Raw genomic sequence first — 20,766 nt, 5'->3', positions numbered from 1 at the left:
ATGTATGCACACACACATATCATATATACCTTATAGATATATATTTATTATATGTATAAATTTTTATATACATTTATTTCTTTTGTTCATATTTGGATTCTGAAGCAAAATTAACAAAGAATAGAGAGGGCTGGACTTGGAGAGAAGAACATTAAGGTTCTGCAATTAATGTCTATTAAGGACTCTGGGACAATAAGAAAGCAACAATTCAATGTTTGAGGCAGATTTTTTACAGGTGGTCTAGGCAGAGGTAATGAAAAGTTGAACAAGATTGAAAACATCTAAGAGTTTCTGTTATACTAGGAAAATTGCTTTTGGCACTATTCCTTCAGTTATATTGAGGAAATACCATATCCATTTCCTACAAAAATGAATGCATATGTGTATATTATAATCAGTTTATTCAGAAATACAGTATAATATCTGTAATGCTTATTATGGATGATATTAATAATTTTTCAACAATGAAAAATTATTCTATATCAAAATAATATGTTGAAGTAGTAGATTAAAGGTAAATATCATGTAATTATATTTTTCTCATTTTTGCTGTATCTTCCAGAATTATCTTTTTGATATATTTAATTGTTAGATTGTATTAATTTTTTTCTGTCTGTTGAATTTTCTTAATTCCCTTAAGGATTTTCTTGCGATCTCTCTTCTTAGTGATTCCAATGCACTTTGGAAAAAAAAATTAAAGCTGTTACTTTACATGCATGCATTCAAATGAATATATTTTATAACTCTTTACATAATGAACCTGAACATTAAATTAAGTATCCTTTCTGAAGAACTCAGATTTTACAACATTAGGAAAATATTCAATATCTCTGAATGAAGTAAAAAAATTACATTGTAGAACTCTAAAATGCATTAAGGAATTCACATAAAAACTATCTTTTCTAAGAAGAGTGTTGGTACTTCTTATTGGTATCATAATTATACTTGAAGCTACATTTCTCATCTATTAATTTTTATTTGCTTAACTGGTTGGGAGCCCAGAGATGGTTGCATTTGAAACACTATACATTGTTTTTATTATTTTAATTGCATAATTTTCATTTGTCTTCAAATGGAAGAACCCAGAATATCAGAAATTTACAGCTTAGAGGTACTTAAATAGAATACATTAGGAACATTTTAGAAATAATTGTGAAAGAAGCTATATTTTTAAAAATCCTCCTAATATTTTCTTATGTGGCAAATGAATCCAAGTAGAATATATTTCAGGGTTTTGTGTAGTCAATTATCATATTCCTCTAGTACCTCTAGTCAATGACAAAGATGTTATTCTAACCAATATTTGATATTTAAAGCTTAAAATATTGATATTTTATTTACTATAAATGAAATGAAAGCTTGCCATTTCCCATGATTACTGTTTTTTAATCTGTTTCAGTGAAGTTAATCTACCTGGTCAAAAATTAAATATGGCTTTTCTGCTTTCCAGTGTTTGTTAATAGATAGAATTCTAAAAAAAGAAAAAAAAAAGAATGGTGGCTCAATAGATTGAGAACCAGACCTAGAGAAAAGAGGACCTGGTTTCAAATGTGACCCCCTAGAAGTATGATGCTGAGACAGTCACTTGCCTCACATTGCCCACCCCTTAAAATTCTTTTTCTTTGGAAACTTACATGTTATATATTCTAAGATGGAAGGTATAAGGTTTCAATAAATAAATAGAAATAAAAAGGAATGACCATATGGCAGGAATACTGAAAAAAAGGGGGAGCAAATCACATTAAAAAACATTTCTTGAAACTACATTCAAAAAGGTAGTTAACATGTTTTCCTTAAAACCATAAGGTTGTCAAATGGGCCATATATAGGAATCCCATTATTTGTACTGTTTTTCATCCAATGCCCACCATAAAATAAGTTAATATAAAATTGTATGTAGCATATATAAAAAGCCAATTCTGAAGCTTACTTTTAATGCATCATTGTCTAATTCAAGAAGTTCTTGACCTCTTATTCTTTTATAATCAAATTTCAGGATATATTTTTTCATTCCAATACTCTTTAACCAATGGCCAACTTGAGTTTCTGTCCAGTCAGACACCAGCAGCTTTGGGGTATAAAAGAAGCAGAGGCGTCATCAAATAGCTAGAGATCAAGAGAGACAATATTTAAAAGCTTAGATTGGCCTATGTTAATATAACCCTTGACAGTGAAAACTGCGAAAGGGTCTTAGAGATTATTTTAAAAGCTCATTCCCTAGTAATTAAAATGGAGAAACACACATAAATCTTTATGACAAATTTCACATAATGAAAATTTACCTTTAGGTCAGTTTCTTCCTGCTTGCGCACATTCTTTACTTGTTTATCATGTTTTTTAAAACAAAAGAAGTTCCTCCAATTGTACCCTTGGACATTGCTAGAATCATCCAAGATTTGAGAGGGAAATAATTAAAGCATAAAATACATTCTATTATGATGCAAAAAGTTACCTAAAGAGAAACACACTATAAAAATTCATAAATTTCAATTCCATAAGAAATATTAAGCCATATGTTAAAGGAAGGTTGGTTTTTATAGGACACATGTCTATGTTGGCATATATCGAAGAGAATAGGTATAACCTAACCTGACTTTTATGTTAAAAAAAAGAAACAAACAAGAAATGGAAGTCAATTAAGTTAAAAGTTTTGTGCATGTGGCATGGTATCATCTCTCTACCGCTTCCTCCTCTACATTAAACACAACTAATACATGATTTGTCTTGTAAGGAGTTGAAGTTTCCCTGATGTAGAGTTGGAAGTAACACTGGATGCCAACTTGTGCCATCCCCTCATTTTATATAGATGAGAAATCTCAAACGTATTGATCAGAAATCACATAACCTCAATCACACAAGTTGAAGTGACAAAGCTCCAATTTGACCCTAGATACACTCTATGTCCTATATTTTTTCCTCTATGTTGGTGTTATCAAACTCAAAAAGAAATGGATCTCTTGGGGCCACATCCATAGGTTGTGAGTTGGATACCTCTATGCCAGAGTCCATTTGAGGAAGATGTGAACAACTGAGAAACCATATAGAAATAATGAGGTTCTTTTATATAAAGGAAAAACACTGCAAAATGGTAGCCAATGGGGTAAAATCCAGCAGAAATATATTATTTTGTCTGTTAAGAACTTTGTTATCCATGTATGAAAACCACATCTCTTACCAAAACCAGGAAAACTGCATTAGAGCTTTTCCCATTGCAGGTTTGCCACTGCTGATCTCCTCTTCTACTAATTCTTCTACTTGTTCTTTTTTAATTGTGATATCTAAGAATATGAATAATTCAATGAGTAGAACAGTATAAGTTTCTTCCTAGGTTTAACCAGAGGCAACAGCAACCTTTAATTGCTTCCTGTTGCTAATGACCCTCTATATTATCATGCAGAGGTAAGAACATAGAGCATTGGATTTAGAGGCAAGACACTTGAAGTCTTAGCAGGGGAGCTAGTCATCTATATGTATTCTCTGGGCTTCATTTTCCTCACCTACAAAATGAGTGGATTAAATAGATAATTTTTGAGCTTCCTCATAAATTGATCATCTGGAATCTACAAGAAAATATTAGCCAGCTGCAAGGGCAGTTTAAAACAAAGCTAGATTTAAGAAGATAAAAGGATGATTCAGTCAATGAAAAATATGTTCCATCAATTGGTGGTGGTGGTGGTGATCCTTCATTTCAAAGAATACCAGTGACATCACAGGGTAATATCTTAACTTATATGTGAATTGGATTTAAGTGAGTTGCCCAGAGTTGTCAGCCTCACTCTTTCTTCCAGAGTCATCTAAATCCTGTGGCAAGACAAAAGTCAGGATGACTGAAAATGCACCTGAATGATGTCAGTGTCTCTAATAGCCATCCAAGTTTTAAGCACTCGAAAGTGTTTGCTTCAGCCACCTTCATGGCTACTGAAACAAATTGCCTCATCCATCTGTTCTCGCAGGAGAGGTCTTCACAAGCCTAGAGTTAGACATAAACCCAAGCTCAACCCATCTGCCTGGACAGTTTTAACAGGCTGCTGCTGAAAACTATAGCTTGGAGCCACAGGTAAGAGCTGGGAAAGAGGTAGACACCAAACGGGGATAAGCAGCCCTGAAAAGCATTCAGCAAGCTCTCACAGTAGAGGTCCTAACCCTCCCTGAACACCAACTGAACATATCACCATAATAATGGTACTCAGCAGCCAAAAAAATAACAGCCCCTGAAGTGCATCATCCACTTTCCCACTGTGACTCATTCACCCCAGACTCAAAAGGCTGAACCAGATTGCCTACTGTTAGCAATGGCAATGATGCTCCAAAAGTTGTCATATTCACAATACCAGACAAATTCAGGTAAATGATGACACCCAAGAAAGTGATTTCTAATGAACCTTCTATATAGATAGGTTGTCTAACATCTATATAGGTTGTCTAACATCTATAGCTAAGAAAGGAAGCCATCTCTAACTTATTTGCCAACAGTTAAATTTAGATGGACAGTCATATAGATCGAAAGAGATAGATACAGATATATCTAAAATAATATTCATTTAAAACATTCAAAAATATATTTTTCCATTGTACTAGGTTTGGGAAAATTATAGCTAAAACAAGTTATTTGCAAATTTCATATGGAATCTATTTTTTATCTATGTCAGTGATTAGAATGTTTATTAATATCAAACACTGATGCTTATAACATCATCTCTGTTCTATAATATACTCTCTGTTCCATTACAACCACTTTTTCATGATCTTTTCCTTTTCTTGGCACCTGGGCATTCTTTCTTCTAAATTTACCTGTACCTTTGCCAGAGTCAAAATAGGATCCATTTCTCTTTTCTCTATTGTGTCATTTTTGTTCTGAAAGAACTGTATTCTTTAAAAAACTTCACTGGTTGGTATGTGGAACTCATTCTTTTCAGAATATGTATATATGTATATGTATATGTAAATGTATATATAATACTTCTTTATTTAATTTGTCCAATATTTTTTCCAAGCATTTCTCCTTTGAAACTATGTACACCAAAAGGTCAGATTGGTGTTCTCACAGTACCACTTTTCATATGAGATTTAAAGAACATGAGTAGTTAAGTAAGTTGTTCAAAGTTCCAAACAGCTAGTAAATGGTATAGTCAAATCTGCAGAAGGCGAAATAGACTGAATCCTCCCCCCACCTCATTTTTCTCAAAAGAATCTTGACCTGCCTCACTTTCTGCATAACTCTGACAAAGGTGATGGTGAGTCTCATTAGAAAGGCAGCTAGAGACTCAAGCTAGAGTTTACACATTCAGTTTAAGTAGGGAATTAGAGTGAGTCCCACTCTTAATAAAATCTTAGGGTGACACAGATTAACTAGGGAGAGAATGTATTCCATTCCTTCTTACAATTTGGATTCTGTAATATATCTTTAAAGTGACAATGCATTCTTCCCACAGAATCTTGGCTTGTCCATTTACTAGCTGGGTGTACTTGAACAAGTAGTGTCTTTTTCCCAGAATCTTCCTTTCTTTTGTTTTCTGTAAAATCTGGAAAGTATTATTTATGTAACCTCCACCACAGAGTTGTCATGAAGATAAAACAAGATAATATGCCTTACAGAGAGTATTTTACATTAAAAGAAATCAGATACATGTTACATTGTATAATGCACATCTCTTAAGAGTATGGCAGCGTTGATCTTAACTATAAGTAATTTATAAATTCATGAGTAATTTTCTGTTTTTGCAATCTTTTTCCCCCTCACTAGCTTCAGTTCGTGCAGCAGCCTAGATACCATTTGTATGTGTATTTGTGTTTTGTCTGTGTGTGTGTGTGTATGTCTATATGTTTCTTTTTCCTAGAAAATTTACTTATAATCAGGCAGAGTATAAACTTTGTGGTAAGACACATGGGATTATTCTTGGCACAGAAACATATAAGCCAAAGGTAATCATCAGCTGTGATTCTTAGTTTCCTCTTGTAGTAATAGGGATAATAAAGTGTTCTATCTCATCCTTGAGTGTTATAGTTCAAAAACTTGAAAGTCTTTCAAAAATGCACATTCTTCTTTTTATAGATAATATTTCTTAAAAAAACAAATCCTAGGTTTTGAATAAGTCAACAATCATTAGTAAGTGCCTCAAGTGTTCCAGGTACAGCACCAAGGATACAGAAAAAGACAAAAAAGTCAATCTCTGCTGTCAAGGAGTTCTTGGTAAAAAAAACATTTTCAATCTCTATGAAAAAAATCTTTAAAATGTGGAAGCCATTCTATGCTCACACATGCATATATGTACAGACATATAGATATGTATATCTATATATGGATGTATATATGGGTACATATGTGTATATGTACATTTATGTGTATAGATACCTCAGCAGCTTCCTCTCTTTAGAACTGCCCTCTTCACTTTTATTCAGATTTTGCATGAAGACAAAAGTTGCATGCTGAAAGATAAGATGTAGGAAGAAAAGGCACTCCATTTCCTCAATGCAAAAACAAAAGAAAACAAATTGCCTCAAAACAAAGAAAAGTTTGAGGAACATCTCACTGTAGGTAAGAGAAGAGAGCAATCTGATAGTACTGGCAGATCTTGGAACCCAGCTGGAGTCACTCTATACAGGTAGAGAAGGTAAGGAACCTTCAAACACTCATGTGACATCAGAGCCTTGGGACTCCAAAGGAGTAAAGATGGAACTAGAATTAACAATGAACTATCCACTCCCAAATAGCAAAAGAATCTTGAGGTTACAGGGATGCAAGAAGGGGGAACTAGAACTACAGTGAAGTAATTTGCTTACTTCTATGTGGTGGGGGAAAGCCTGGGGCAGTAGAAATCAAAGCAGGGAGCCTTCTCCACCCAGGCTACTTGGTAGGGGCAGTGAAGCAGCATAGTGGGGACCAGATTAACCCACAAAACAATGGGAGAACTGGTAACTCATTATGCTAAATATACTTGGATGAAACAGTTGCCAACCTCCCCAGAACATGCCAGTACTGCTGTCTCCGTGACAGACAAACCACGAGGAACAAGGGCAGCTAGTCCTACACCAAATACCAGAGAAGAGTACTCTGTAATCTTAGAACAATATACCCTTTTACTCCAGGAACAGAGAAGGATCTCAAAAGATAAATATGGTTACAAAGGAAAGAAAAAATGGAAAAACAAGTAAAAAAAAGAAAAAACTGACCTGGGAAAGGAACTTTAGTGACAAGGAAGATCAATATATGGACTCAGAAGAGGACAAAAATGCCATAAAGGAGACATGTGAAGCCTCAAAAGAAAGTGGGCAAGGAGTTTAGATCTTAAAAAGAATCCCAGGAAGAAGTTTAAAAATATAAGGGAACTAATTGAAAAACTCAACAGCTGGGGGGAAAAATCATTGAAGAAAAAAACTTCCTAATTAATTGAATCCACAAAATGGGAATAGAGGCAAAAAAAAAAACCCCAAAACCAAAACAAACAAAACCAAAAAAACAAAACATGAAGAAAACAACCCCTTAAAGAAAAGACAGCCAAGTAGAAAAGGAAACCCAAGAACTCAAGGAAGAAAACTCCTTAAAATTAGAATTGAACTGGACTTCCGGTCAAGATGGCAGCGTGGAGAAAGCTAAAGTTCAGATCTCCGGAAAACCCTTCCCGACCGATCTCAAACTATAAGCTCCAAAGGCGCCGATATTCAAGACATTCAACAGCATAGACCCTGGGAACCCTCCTCCTGGACCTGGACCCAGATCAGAAGGTATGGCCCCAATCAAAAGCCAGAACCCGAGATCACTCGGACCTAAGGGGTAGGAGCGCAGAGTCCAAGGCTCCAGGAAGCCGCAGCCCCGCCCCGCTCAGAGAGCAGGGTCGTTGGAACAACAACTCTCAGGGCCTTCTATACGAGTCCCAGTGAAAGTCACTGCCCTCGGAGCTCCCCCGGAAGAGAGCAGGGTCGAAACAACATTAACCCTCAGGGCTGGCAAGACAGCCTCACGGGCTGGATCCTGCTATCCAAGTCTCAGTGAAAGTCCCTGCCCTTGGAGCTCCAGGAAGCCGCAGCCCATCCCCCCGCAGGCCAACGAAACAGCCTCATGGCCAGCTATTCTGAAGACAACTTCCGGAAAGCAACCAGACCCAGAGAGCCCGGGGGAGAGTGTGGCCTCCTGGTCAGACACTTCCATTCCAGTTCCAGTGAGGCATATTCAGTTTAACCCAGGGAAAGCTCATAGAACCGACAATCTGCCCAGGACTAAAGCCTCTTAACACCAGATAGAGATAAGAAAAACTAATCCTCCACATTCAGAGATGGCAAACTCCACAGAAGCACAGAAGCCCCAAAATACCAAGAAAAATAAGAAGAAAGGGGCGACTTTGGACACATTCTATGGAGGCAAAATACAAAATACAGAGGAGATAGAAGATATACAAGAAAATGCCCCAAAATCTTCCAAAGGAAATGGAAACTCACCACAAACCCATGAAGAATTTGAATCAGAAATGACCAAAAAGATGGAAGCATCTGGGAGGAAAAGTTGGAAATAATGCAAAAGAAATTCACGCATCTACAAAACCGGTACAATGAAACTGAAAAGGAAAACCAGGCTTTAAACGCCAGAATCAGGCAGCTGGAAGACAACGATCGTGTAAAAGAGCAAGAATTAATAAAGCAAAGCCAAAATACCAAGAAATTAGAAGAGAACATAAAATATCTCACCGACAAGATGACAGATCTGGAAAATAGAGGGAGAAGAGATAGTTTAAGAATAATTGGACTCCCAGAAAAGCCAGAAATAAACACCAAACTGGACATGGTGATACAAGATATAATCAAAGAAAATTGCCCAGAGATTCTAGAACAAGGGGGCAATACAGCCACTGACAGAGCTCACAGAACACCTTCTACACTAAACCCCCAAAAGAAAACTCCCAGGAATGTAATTGCCAAATTCCAAAGCTATCAAACAAAAGAAAAAATCCTACAGGAAGCTAGAAAAAGACAATTTAGATATAAAGGAATGCCAATCAGGGTCACACAAGACCTTGCAAGTTCTACTCTGAATGATCGTATGGCATGGAACATAATCTTCAGAAAGGCAAGAGAGCTGGGTCTCCAACCAAGAATCAGCTACCCAGCAAAACTGACTATATACTTCCAAGGGAAAGTATGGGCATTCAACAAAATAGAAGAATTCCAACTTTTTGCAAAGAAAAGACCAGAGCTCTGTGGAAAGTTTGATACCGAAAATCAAAGAGCAAGGAATACCTGAAAAGGTAAATATTAAGGAAAGGGGAAAAATGTTATCTTCTTCTTTTACTCAAACTCTTCTATAAGGACTACATTTATATCAATCTATGTATACTAATATGTGGGGAAAATGTAATGTATAAATAGGGGGTAAAGAAAGACCAAATAGAATAATCGGTCTCACACAAAGATTCAAATGGGAAGGGGAGGGGAAGAAAACTCCTATAAGAAGGAGAGGAAGAGAGGGTTTTTTTTTTACTTAAACCTCAATCTCAGGGAAATCAACTCTGAGAGGGAAAAACATCCAGATCCATTGGGATCTTGAATTCTATCTTACCCAACAAGGGTAGGGAGATGGGAAAACCAAGGGGAGGAGGGGGAGAGGGAGAACAAAAAGGGAGGGAAAGAGAGGGGGGAGGGGGAGGGAACCAAAAGGGAGGGAATAAAAAGGGAAACATCAAGGGAGGGGACAAGGGGGACTGATTCAAAGTAAATCACTGGACTAAAAGGTAGAGCCAAAGAAGAAAAGGTTAGAATTAGGGAAGGCTATCAAAATGCCAGGGAGTCCACAAATGACAATCATAACTTTGAACATGAATGGGATGAACTCACCCATAAAACGTAGATGAATAGCAGAATGGATTAGAATCCAAAACCCTACCATATGTTGTCTTCAAGAAACACACATGAGGCGGGTTGACACCCACAAGGTCAGAATTAAAGGATGGAGTAAGACCTTCTGGGCCTCAACTGATAGAAAGAAGGCAGGAGTGGTAATCATGATATCTGAAAAAGTCAAAGCAAAAATAGACCTGATCAAAAGGGATAGGGAAGGTAATTATATTTTGTTAAAAGGGACTCTAGACAATGAGGAAATATCATTAATCAACATGTATGCACCAAATAATATAGCACCCAAATTTCTAATGGAGAAACGAGGAGAATTGAAGGAAGAAATAGACAATAAAACCATACTAGTGGGAGACTTAAACCAACCATTATCAAATTTAGATAAATCAAATCAAAAAATAAATAAGAAAGAGTAAAAGAAGTGAATGAAATCTTAGAAAAATTAGAATTAATAGACATACGGAGAAAAATAAATAGGGATAAAAAGGAATACACCTTCTTCTCAGCACCACATGGCACATTCACAAAAATTGACCATACATTAGGTCACAGAAACATAGCACACAAATGCAGAAAAGCAGAAATAATGAATGCAGCCTTCTCAGATCACAAGGCAATAAAAATAATGATTAGTAATGGTACATGGAAAACCAAATCAAAAACCAATTGGAAATTAAACAATATGATACTCCAAAACCATTTAGTTAAAGAAGAAATTATAGAAACAATTAATAATTTCATCAAGGAAAATGACAATGGCAAAACATCCTTTCAAACCTTTTGGGATGCATTCAAAGCGGTAATCAGAGGTAAATTCATATCCCTGAATGCTTATATTAACAAACAAGGGAGAGCAGAGATCAATCAAGTGGAAATGCAAATGAAAAAACTCGAAAGCGATCAAATTAAAACCTCCCAGCAGAAAACCAAACTAGAAATCCTAAAAATTAAGAGAGAAATTAATAAAATCGAAAGTGATAGAACTATTGATTTAATAAATAAGACAAGACGCTGGTACTTTGAAAAAACAAACAAAATAGTCAAAGTACTGGTCAATCTAATTAAAAAAAGGAAGGAAGAAAAGCAAATTAACAGCATTAAAGATGAAAAGGGGGACAGCACCTCCGATGAAGAGGAAATTAAGGCAATCATTAGAAATTACTTTGCCCAATTATATGGCAATAAATACACCAATTTAGGAGAAATGGATGAATATATACAAAAATACAAACTGCCTAGACTAACAAAAGAGGAAATAGAATTCTTAAATAATCCCATATCAGAAATGGAAATCCAACAAGCCATCAAAGAACTTCCTAAGAAAAAACCCCCAGGGCCTGATGGATTCACCAGTGAATTCTATCAAACATTCAGAGAACACTTAATCCCAATACTATACAAACTATTTGACATAATAAGCAAAGAGGGAGTTCTACCAAACTCCTTTTACGACACAAACATGGTACTGATTCCAAAACCAGGCAGGTCAAATACAGAGAAAGAAAACTATCGGCTAATCTCCCTAATGAATATAGATGCAAAAATCTTAAATAGGATACTAGCAAAAAGACTCCAGCAAGTGATCAGAAGGATCATTCACCATGATCAAGTAGGATTCATACCAGGGACGCAGGACTGGTTCAACATTAGGAAAACCATCCACATAATTGACCACATCAACAAGCAAACTAGCAAGAACCACATGATTATCTCAATAGATGCAGAAAAAGCCTTTGATAAAATACAACACCCATTCCTATTAAAAACACTAGAAAGCCTAGGAATAGAAGGATCATTCCTAAAAATAATAAACAGTATATATCTAAAACCATCAGCTAATATCATCTGCAATGGGGATAAACTAGATGCATTCCCAATAAGATCAGGAGTGAAACAAGGATGCCCATTATCACTTCTACTATTTGACATTGTACTAGAAACACTAGCAGTAGCAATTAGAGAAGATAAAGGAATTGAAGGCATCAAAATAGGCAAGGAGGAGACCAAGTTATCACTCTTTGCGGATGACATGATGGTCTACTTAAAGAATCCTAGAGATTCAACCAAAAATCTAATTGAAATCATCAACAACTTTAGCAAAGTTGCAGGATACAAAATAAACCCACATAAATCATCAGCTTTTCTATATATCTCCAACACAGCTCAGCAGCAAGAACCAGAAAGAGAAATCTCCCATTCAAAATCACCTTAAACAAAATAAAATACCTAGGAATCTACCTCCCAAGACAAACTCAGGAACTATATGAACACAACTACAAAACACTCACCACACAACTAAAACTAGACTTGAGCAAATGGAAAAACATTAACTGCTCATGGATAGGACGAGCCAATATAATAAAAATGACCATCCTACCCAAACTTATTTATCTATTTAGTGCCATACCCATTGAATTACCAAAATACTTCTTCACTGATTTAGAAAAAACCATAACAAAGTTCATTTGGAAGAACAAAAGATCAAGGATATCCAGGGAAATAATGAAAAAAAAAAACACATATGATGGGGGCCTTGCAGTCCCTGACCTTAAACTATATTACAAAGCAGCAGTCATCAAAACAATTTGGTACTGGCTAAGAAACAGAAAGGAAGATCAGTGGAATAGACTGGGGGGAAAGCGACCTCAGCAAGACAGTATACAATAAACCCAAAGATCCCAGCTTTTGGGACAAAAATCCATTATTCGATAAAAACTGTTGGGAAAATTGGAAGACAGTGTGGGAGAGACTAGGAATAGATCAACACCTCTCACCCTACACCAAGATAAATTCAAAATGGGTGAGTGACTTAAACATAAAGAAGGAAACCATAAGTAAATTGGGTAAACACAGAATAGTATTCATGTCAGACCTTTGGGAGGGGAAAGGCTTTAAAACCAAGCAAGATATAGAAAGAATCACAAAATGTAAAATAAATATTTTTGACTACATCAAATTAAAAAGCTTTTGTACAAACAAAACCAATGTAACTAAAATCAGAAGGGAAACAACAAATTGGGAAAAAAATCTTCATAGAAACCTCTGACAAAGGTTTAATTACTCATATTTATAAAGAGCTAAGTCAATTGTACAAAAAATCAAGCCATTCTCCAATTGATAAATGGGCAAGGGACATGGATAGGCAGTTCTCAGATAAAGAAATCAAAACTATTAACAAGCACATGAAGAAGTGTTCTAAATCTCTTATAATCAGAGAGATGCAAATAAAAACAACTCTGAGGTATCACCTCACACCTAGCAGATTGGCTAACATAAAAGCAAAGGAAAGTAATGAATGCTGGAGGGGATGTGGCAAAGTAGGGACATTAATTCATTGCTGGTGAAGTTGTGAACTGATCCAACCATTCTGGAGGGCAATTTGGAACTATGCCCAAAGGGCAACAAAAGAATATCTAGGCTTTGACGCAGCCAAAGCACTGCTGGGTCTGTACCCCAAAGAGATAATGGACACAAAGACTTGTACAAAAATATTCATAGCTGCACTCTTTGTGGTGGCCAAAAACTGGAAAATGAGGGGATGCCCATCAATTGGGGAATGGCTGAACAAACTGTGGTATATGTTGGTGATGGAATACTATTGTGCTCAAAGGAATAATAAAGAGGAGGAGTTCCATGGAGACTGGAACAACCTCCAGGAAGTGATGCAGAGCGAGAGGAACAGAACCAGGAGAACATTGTACACAGAGACTAATACACTGTGGTATAATCGAACGTAATGGACTTCTCCATAAATGGTGGTGTAATATCCCTGAACAATTTGCGGGGATCCAGGAGAAAAAAAACACCATTCATAAGCAAAGGATAAACTATGGGAGTGGAAACACCGAGGAAAAGCAACTGCCTGAATACAGAGTTTGAGGGGACATGACAGAGGAGAGACTCTAAATGAACACTCTAATGCAAACACTATCAACAAAGCAATGGGTTCAAATCAAGAAAACATCTAATGCCCAGTGGACTTACGCGTCGGCTATGGGGGGTGAGGGGGAGGAAAAGAAAATGATCTATGTCTTTAACGAATAATGCTTGGAAATGATCAAATAAAATATATTAAAAAAAAAAGAAAAAAATAGAATTGGACTGATAGAAGTTAATGAAACCATAAGCAAGAAACAATAAAACAAAATCCAAAATTTAAAAAAAAATAGAAGAAAGTCTGAAATACTTCAATTGTAAATATGACCAGCCTAGAAAATAGACCCAGGAGAAGTCATCTAAGGATCATCAGAATACCTGAAAACCACGATCAAAAGAAAATCCTGAATTCCATATTATAAGAAGTCATCAGGGAATATTACAATATCCTCTAACAAGAGGGGGAAATAGAAATAGAGAGAATCCACCTATCTCTTCCTGAAAGAGAACCCAAAATAAAATACCCCAGTACTACTATAACCAAATTCTAGAACTCCCAGGCCATAGAAAAAGTGGTAGAAGCTGCCAGAAGGAAACATTTTAAATATTGAGGAGCCATAGTCAGGATTCTCCAGGACATAGCAGTTTTTACATTAAAGGACTGGAAGACACAGAAAATGACATTCTGAAAAGCAAAGATTCTAGGACTGCAACCTAGAATTGTACACTGAGTAAAACCAAAATTAACCTTCCAAAAGGTAATAATTGCTCTTTAATGAAATAGAGAAATTTCAGACTTTTCTCACGCAAAAAAGTTGAAAACAAAATTTGATACTAAGTTCAATACTCAAGAGAAAAATAATACTTGATAGTTTTGCGAAAGTTGAATTGAGTTCATTCATACCTGGCAAGATGATCATTGAAATAATTAAGACATCTATAATATTTCAAAGGCAAGCTAAAGCTAAAGAATCTAAAATACTTAATATTGAAAATAATACTTAAGATTAAAGTATCTAAAATACTTAATATTGGAGCAATAAAAGGGGTATGCATCAAAGAAAGGAAGCTAAATAAGATGGGATGATATTAAAAGGGAGGGGATGGGAAAGAGGAATAAATGGAGAAGAGAGAAAAGGAGATCTAGAAGGAGGTAAAATATTTCTCATAAAGAGGCACATAAACAGCAAATCCAGTGGAGGAGATGTGCTTTAACTCTGATTGGAACTTACTCTCATCAGAACTAGCTCAAAAAGGAAATAACAGCCATATTCATCTGTAGAAACTTATCTTACCCTATAGGGAAGTAGGAGGTTAGAGAGAATGAGGGATTGAGGGTGAACAAAAAAGGAGGGTTGAATTGGGGGAGGTGATAGTCAATAACAAAACATCTGTGAACATGGAAAAGCTAAAAAGAGAGAAAGAGAAAAATAAACAGGGAAAATAAGATGCAAGAAAACACAATTAGTAATGATGAATGGGCTGAATTTACACATAAAACAGAAAAGGATAGCAGAGTTGTTTAAAAAAAACCAGAACAACACATTATTCTGCCCACAAGAAACACATTTAAAACATGGAGTCAACACACACAGAATAAAAGAGGCTGGAATAGCATATACTATGCCTCAAATAAAGTAATAAAAGCCAGGATAGCAAATCTGATTACAGACAAATCAAAAGCAAAGACTGATCTGATCAAAGGAAATAAGGAAAGAAAGTACATAACGATAAAAGGTATGATAGATAATGAAAACAATATCATTATTAAACATTTATGCATCAAATGGCATAGCATCCATAGTCACAAAGGAAGAATTAAAGAAGTTACAGAAGGAAAAATAAAATAAAAATATTACTAGTGGGGAATCTCAACATTCCCCTCTCAAAAGTAGATAAATCCAACCAGAAAATAAACAAGAAAGAAGTTAAGAAGGTAAAGAGAACTTTAGAAAACCCAGACATGATAGACCTCTGGAGAAAACTGAAGGGAAATAGAAAGGAATGCACTTTTTCTCAGCAATATGTGTGACTTTCACAAAAATCAACCACATAAGTGGTCTTAAAAGCCTCACATCCAAATGTATAGAAACAGAAATATTAAATCCATACTTTTCAAACCAGAATGCTGGAAAAGTGACACAAAATGCAGAAGACTAAAAATAAATTAGAAACTAATATTTAGAATTAGAAACAATCATTTCCTAAAGAGCAAATGGATCAAAGATTAAATCATAGAAATAAATAACAATATCATTAACAACATTTATGGAATGTAAACAAAATTTATGGGATGCAGCCAAGCAGTACTTAGAAGGAAATTCATATCTCATTGCTCATATTAATAAAATAGAGAAAGAGAACATCAATTGGTTATGAAAGTAAAAAACTATGAAAGAACAAATTAAAAACCCATAATTAAACAGCAATTTGGAAATCCTGAAAATCAAGGGAGATATGAATATATTGAAATAAAACTATAGAACTAACAAGAAAAAAGTTGGTTTTGTGAAAAAATAAATCAAATATTATAAATCATGGCTTATTTAATTTAAAAAGTATTTTAATTTAATTAAATTTAAAAGATTTTACTGAAATAAAACCAATGAGAAAGGAAACAACAAATCTGGGAAACAACAAATATGGGGGGAAGCGTTATATCTGACTAAAGTCTCATTTCTCAAATATATAGAGAACCAAGTCAAATTTATAAGAATACAAAACATTCCCCAATCAAGAAATAGATATTAAAAGGCAGTTCTCAGAGGAAGAGATTAAAATTATTCAGTTATATGAACTGTGACAAGGAAATCCCTTTAAAAGACTGATATATATTAATTTAAGGTTGCCAAGGAATTCAGCTATGTAATTCCTAAATGAAAACTCAAGTCAGCCTTCAACCTTTTATAGAGTTTAATTACAAACAGGAGGAAGAAAGGAATTAGAGAGAGAGAGAGAGAGGGAGAGAGAAAGGGGAGACAAGGGAATAGGGCTTAAATACCCCTTCTGTTTAGGCTGGGCCAAAAGGCCCAAGGCCTTAGATAGCTGAGGCAAAGAAAGGAGATCAGTCCCTATTACTCACGTGAACAAAATGGAGAAACAGTCTCAGGGGCCTCCACCTCCAGCTTCCTTCAGAGTAGCTTCCTTCAGAGCCAAAACCTCTCCAACCAACCACCACCTCAGTCCTCAGACCCCTCTCTCTTTAATTAAACCATCCAAGTTCCCTCCCCTCAGTTCTCACATCTACCAATCACTGTCCATATCTTCCCTGTGCCAATGGTGGCTCTAGCTTAACCCAGGACCTCCCAGAGGTCTGTGGCTTTGCACATGTCTGTTGAAGGTCATATTCTCAAATAATTAAATCTTGATCCTTTGCTACAGCCCTTCCTAAATCCTGTTACCCTGAGTAGGGTGGAGATTGGACTAATTAAATTTTGATCTATGCTGCAGCCCTTCCTGAATCGTGTTAGGACTGAATGGGGTGGAAATTTTTTTCCAAGACCTGGTTCTGTCATTCCAAGTATCTCTATTGTATCAATGACTAAAATCAATCATGACTCAAAGAAATTCCTGTTCTACGCTTAAGCATAGGTCAAAGCCCTTTCCATTGTTCAGCAAAAGGTTTCTGTCCTAAACAAGGATGCCCATTATCACCTCTACTATTTGACATTGTACTAGAAACACTAGCAGTAGCAATTAGAGAAGATAAAGGAATTGAAGGCATCAAAATAGGCAAGGAGGAGACCAAGTTATCACTCTTTGCAGATGACATGATGGTCTACTTAAAGAATCCTAGAGATTCAATCAAAAAGCTAATTGAAATCATCAACAACTTTAGCAAACTTGCAGGATACAAAATAAACCCACATAAATCATCAGCTTTTCTATATATCTCCAACACAGCTCAGCAGCAAGAATGAGAAAGAGAAATCCCATTCAAAATCACCTTAGACAAAATAAAATACCTAGGAATCTACCTCCCAAGACAAACAAAGGAACTATATGAACACAACTACAAAACACTCGCCACACAACTAAAACTAGACTTGAGCAAATGGAAAAACATTAACTGCTCATGGATAGGACGAGCCAATATAATAAAAATGACCATCCTACCCAAACTTATTTATCTATTTAGTGCCATACACATTGAACTACCAAAATACTTCTTCACTGATTTAGAAAAAACCATAACAAAGTTCATTTGGAAGAACAAAAGATCAAGGATATCCAGGGAAATAATGAAAAAAAAAACACATATGATGGGGGCCTTGCAGTCCCTGACCTTAAACTATATTACAAAGCAGCAGTCATCAAAACAATTTGGTACTGGCTAAGAAACAGAAAGGAAGATCAGTGGAATAGACTGGGGGAAAGCGACCTCAGCAAGACAGTAATACGATAAACCCAAAGATCCCAGCTTTTGGGACAAAAATCCACTATTCGATAAAAACTGCTGGGAAAACTGGAAGACAGTGTGGGAGAGACTAGGAATAGATCAACACCTCACACCCTACACCAAGATAAATTCAAAATGGGTGAGTGACTTAAACATAAAGAAGGAAACCATAAGTAAATTGGGTAAACACAGAATAGTATTCATGTCAGACCTTTGGGAGGGGAAAGGCTTTAAAACCAAGCAAGATATAGAAAGAATCACAAAATGTAAAATAAATATTTTTGACTACATCAAATTAAAAAGCTTTTGTACAAACAAAACCAATGTAACTGAAATCAGAAGGGAAACAACAAATTGGGAAAAAAATCTTCATAGAAACCTCTGACAAAGGTTTAATTACTCATATTTATAAAGAGCTAAGTCAATTGTACAAAAAATCAAGCCATTCTCCAATTGATAAATGGGCAAGGGACATGGATAGGCAGTTCTCAGATAAAGAAATCAAAACTATTAACAAGCACATGAAGAAGTGTTCTAAATCTCTTATAATCAGAGAGATGCAAATAAAAACAACTCTGAGGTATCACCTCACACCTAGCAGATTGGCTAACATAAAAGCAAAGGAAAGTAATGAATGCTGGAGGGGATGTGGCAAAGTAGGGACATTAATTCATTGCTGGTGGAGTTGTGAACTGATCCAACCATTCTGGAGGGCAATTTGGAACTATGCCCAAAGGGCAACAAAAGAATATCTAGGCTTTGACGCAGCCAAAGCACTGCTGGGTCTGTACCCCAAAGAGATAATGGACACAAAGACTTGTACAAAAATATTCATAGCTGCGCTCTTTGTGGTGGCCAAAAACTGGAAAATGAGGGGATGCCCATCAATTGGGGAATGGCTGAACAAACTGTGGTATATGTTGGTGATGGAATACTATTGTGCTCAAAGGAATAATAAAGTGGAGGAGTTCCATGGAGACTGGAACAACCTCCAGGAAGTGATGCAGAGCGAGAGGAGCAGAACCAGGAGAACATTGTACACAAAGACTAATACACTGTGGTATAATCGAACGTAATGGACTTCTCCATAAATGGTGGTGTAATGTCCCTGAACAATTTGCAGGGATCCAGGAGAAAAAAACACCATTCATAAGCAAAGGATAAACTATGGGAGTGGAAACACCGAGGAAAAGCAACTGCCTGAATACAGAGTTTGAGGGGACATAACAGAGGAGAGACTCTAAATGAACACTCTAATGCAAATACTATCAACAAAGCAATGGGTTCAAATCAAGAAAACATCTAATGCCCAGTGGACTTACGCGTCGGCTATGGGGGGTGAGGGGGAGGAAAAGAAAATGATCTATCTCTTTAACGAATAATGCTTGGAAATGATCAAATAAAATATATTTAAAAAAAAAAAGGTTTCTGTCCTAAAGTAATCTTAAGAAGGGAGTAGGAGGAACCTCCCATGCCAATGGGGTTCACATTCCAATAGAGTTTCCACTATCAATAGGAAATTTCTCAATTATGAAATTTCCCAATGGTGAAATTTCCAACATTTATAAGTCTAAGGAATTTTAAGGTTTACAGAACAAATGGTCCAAATCACTACTGATGAGAGAAAGTTAAATTAAAACAATTCTGAGAAATGCCTTCTTAACTTTTATATTAGCTAAACTGACCTAAATGGAAAATGATAAATGTTGGAGGAGACATGGGAAAATTGAAACACTGATATGCTGTAGGTGGAACTGTGAACTTATACAACCATTCTTGAGAGCTATACGGAACCATACCCAAAGACAACTATGCATACCCTTTGAGCCAGTAGTCTCATTACAGGCTTAGTATCCCAAATGGATCAAAGATAGAATAAAAGGAATTAACCGTACCAAAATATTATTAGCACCTCTTTTTGTAGTGGCAAAGAATTGGAAACTATGGGGTTATTCATCACGTGGGAGAAGAATGAACAAGTTCTTCTATATAGTTATAATGAAATACTATTGTACCATAAGGTACAGTGAAAGAGTGAGTTCAGAAAAAAAGTGAACAGAACCAGAAGAACAATGTATATAGTAACAGAAATATTATGCCATGATTAACTGTGAAGGACTAAAACCATCATCAGTAAAGTAAGTCTCCAAGATAACTGCAAGGGATTCATGAAGAAAATAGTGTCTGTAGCCAAAGACAGAACTATTAGAAGCTAAGGACAGATCAAAACCTGACATCTGCTCCTATAATATAAACTTCATGAGATTTTTATTGTAAGAGTGATATGTGTCTTCTATCATCTATGGACAGAAATAATATGGAAGTATGTATAACATGAAAGTATGGGTATATCCTCCTCTCTCCTATTAATCACCTTGTCTGGGAGTTGGAGGAGGGTAAGTAGCAAATCTGAATTTTAAAACAGTAAAAAAAAAGTTGTCAAAAATTGTTCCTCCATGTAACATTTACATTTTTTTTAATTTTTAAAAATTTTAAATTAAAATTAAAATTTTACAATTAAAAATTAAAAATATTTGGGTTAATAGACCAACAGTATGTTTATCAGCTAAAATTCCATATTTACATTATAACCTCTGCTGCCTCTTTTCTTGACACTAATTGATTCCTTTCAGCCTAATCAAGAATCAAAC

At 35.7% G+C, this 20,766-nt stretch overlaps 1 long non-coding RNA gene across 2 annotated transcripts; it reads right to left on the bottom strand.

Annotated features, from left to right (window-relative positions):
• Window positions 1–508: 508 nt before the first annotated feature.
• LOC130459058 (uncharacterized) lies at window positions 509–10,569 on the bottom strand. Of its 2 annotated transcripts, XR_008918331.1 has the most exons (5): window positions 6,353–10,569; window positions 3,176–3,278; window positions 2,283–2,379; window positions 1,931–2,068; window positions 509–679 (listed from the first exon to the last, which is right to left on the bottom strand). It is a non-coding gene; the product is annotated as an uncharacterized LOC130459058 (long non-coding RNA). The 2 variants fall into 2 exon arrangements; XR_008918330.1 differs by having other exon boundaries at window positions 3,176–10,566.
• Between the last annotated feature and the right edge of the window lie 10,197 nt (window positions 10,570–20,766).

This window comes from Monodelphis domestica, chromosome 4 (genome assembly GCF_027887165.1).
Source record: "Monodelphis domestica isolate mMonDom1 chromosome 4, mMonDom1.pri, whole genome shotgun sequence".
NCBI lineage: Eukaryota > Metazoa > Chordata > Mammalia > Didelphimorphia > Didelphidae > Monodelphis > Monodelphis domestica.
Note: the sequence above shows the minus strand (reverse complement) of the source record. Positions and strands in the feature narration are given on the sequence as shown.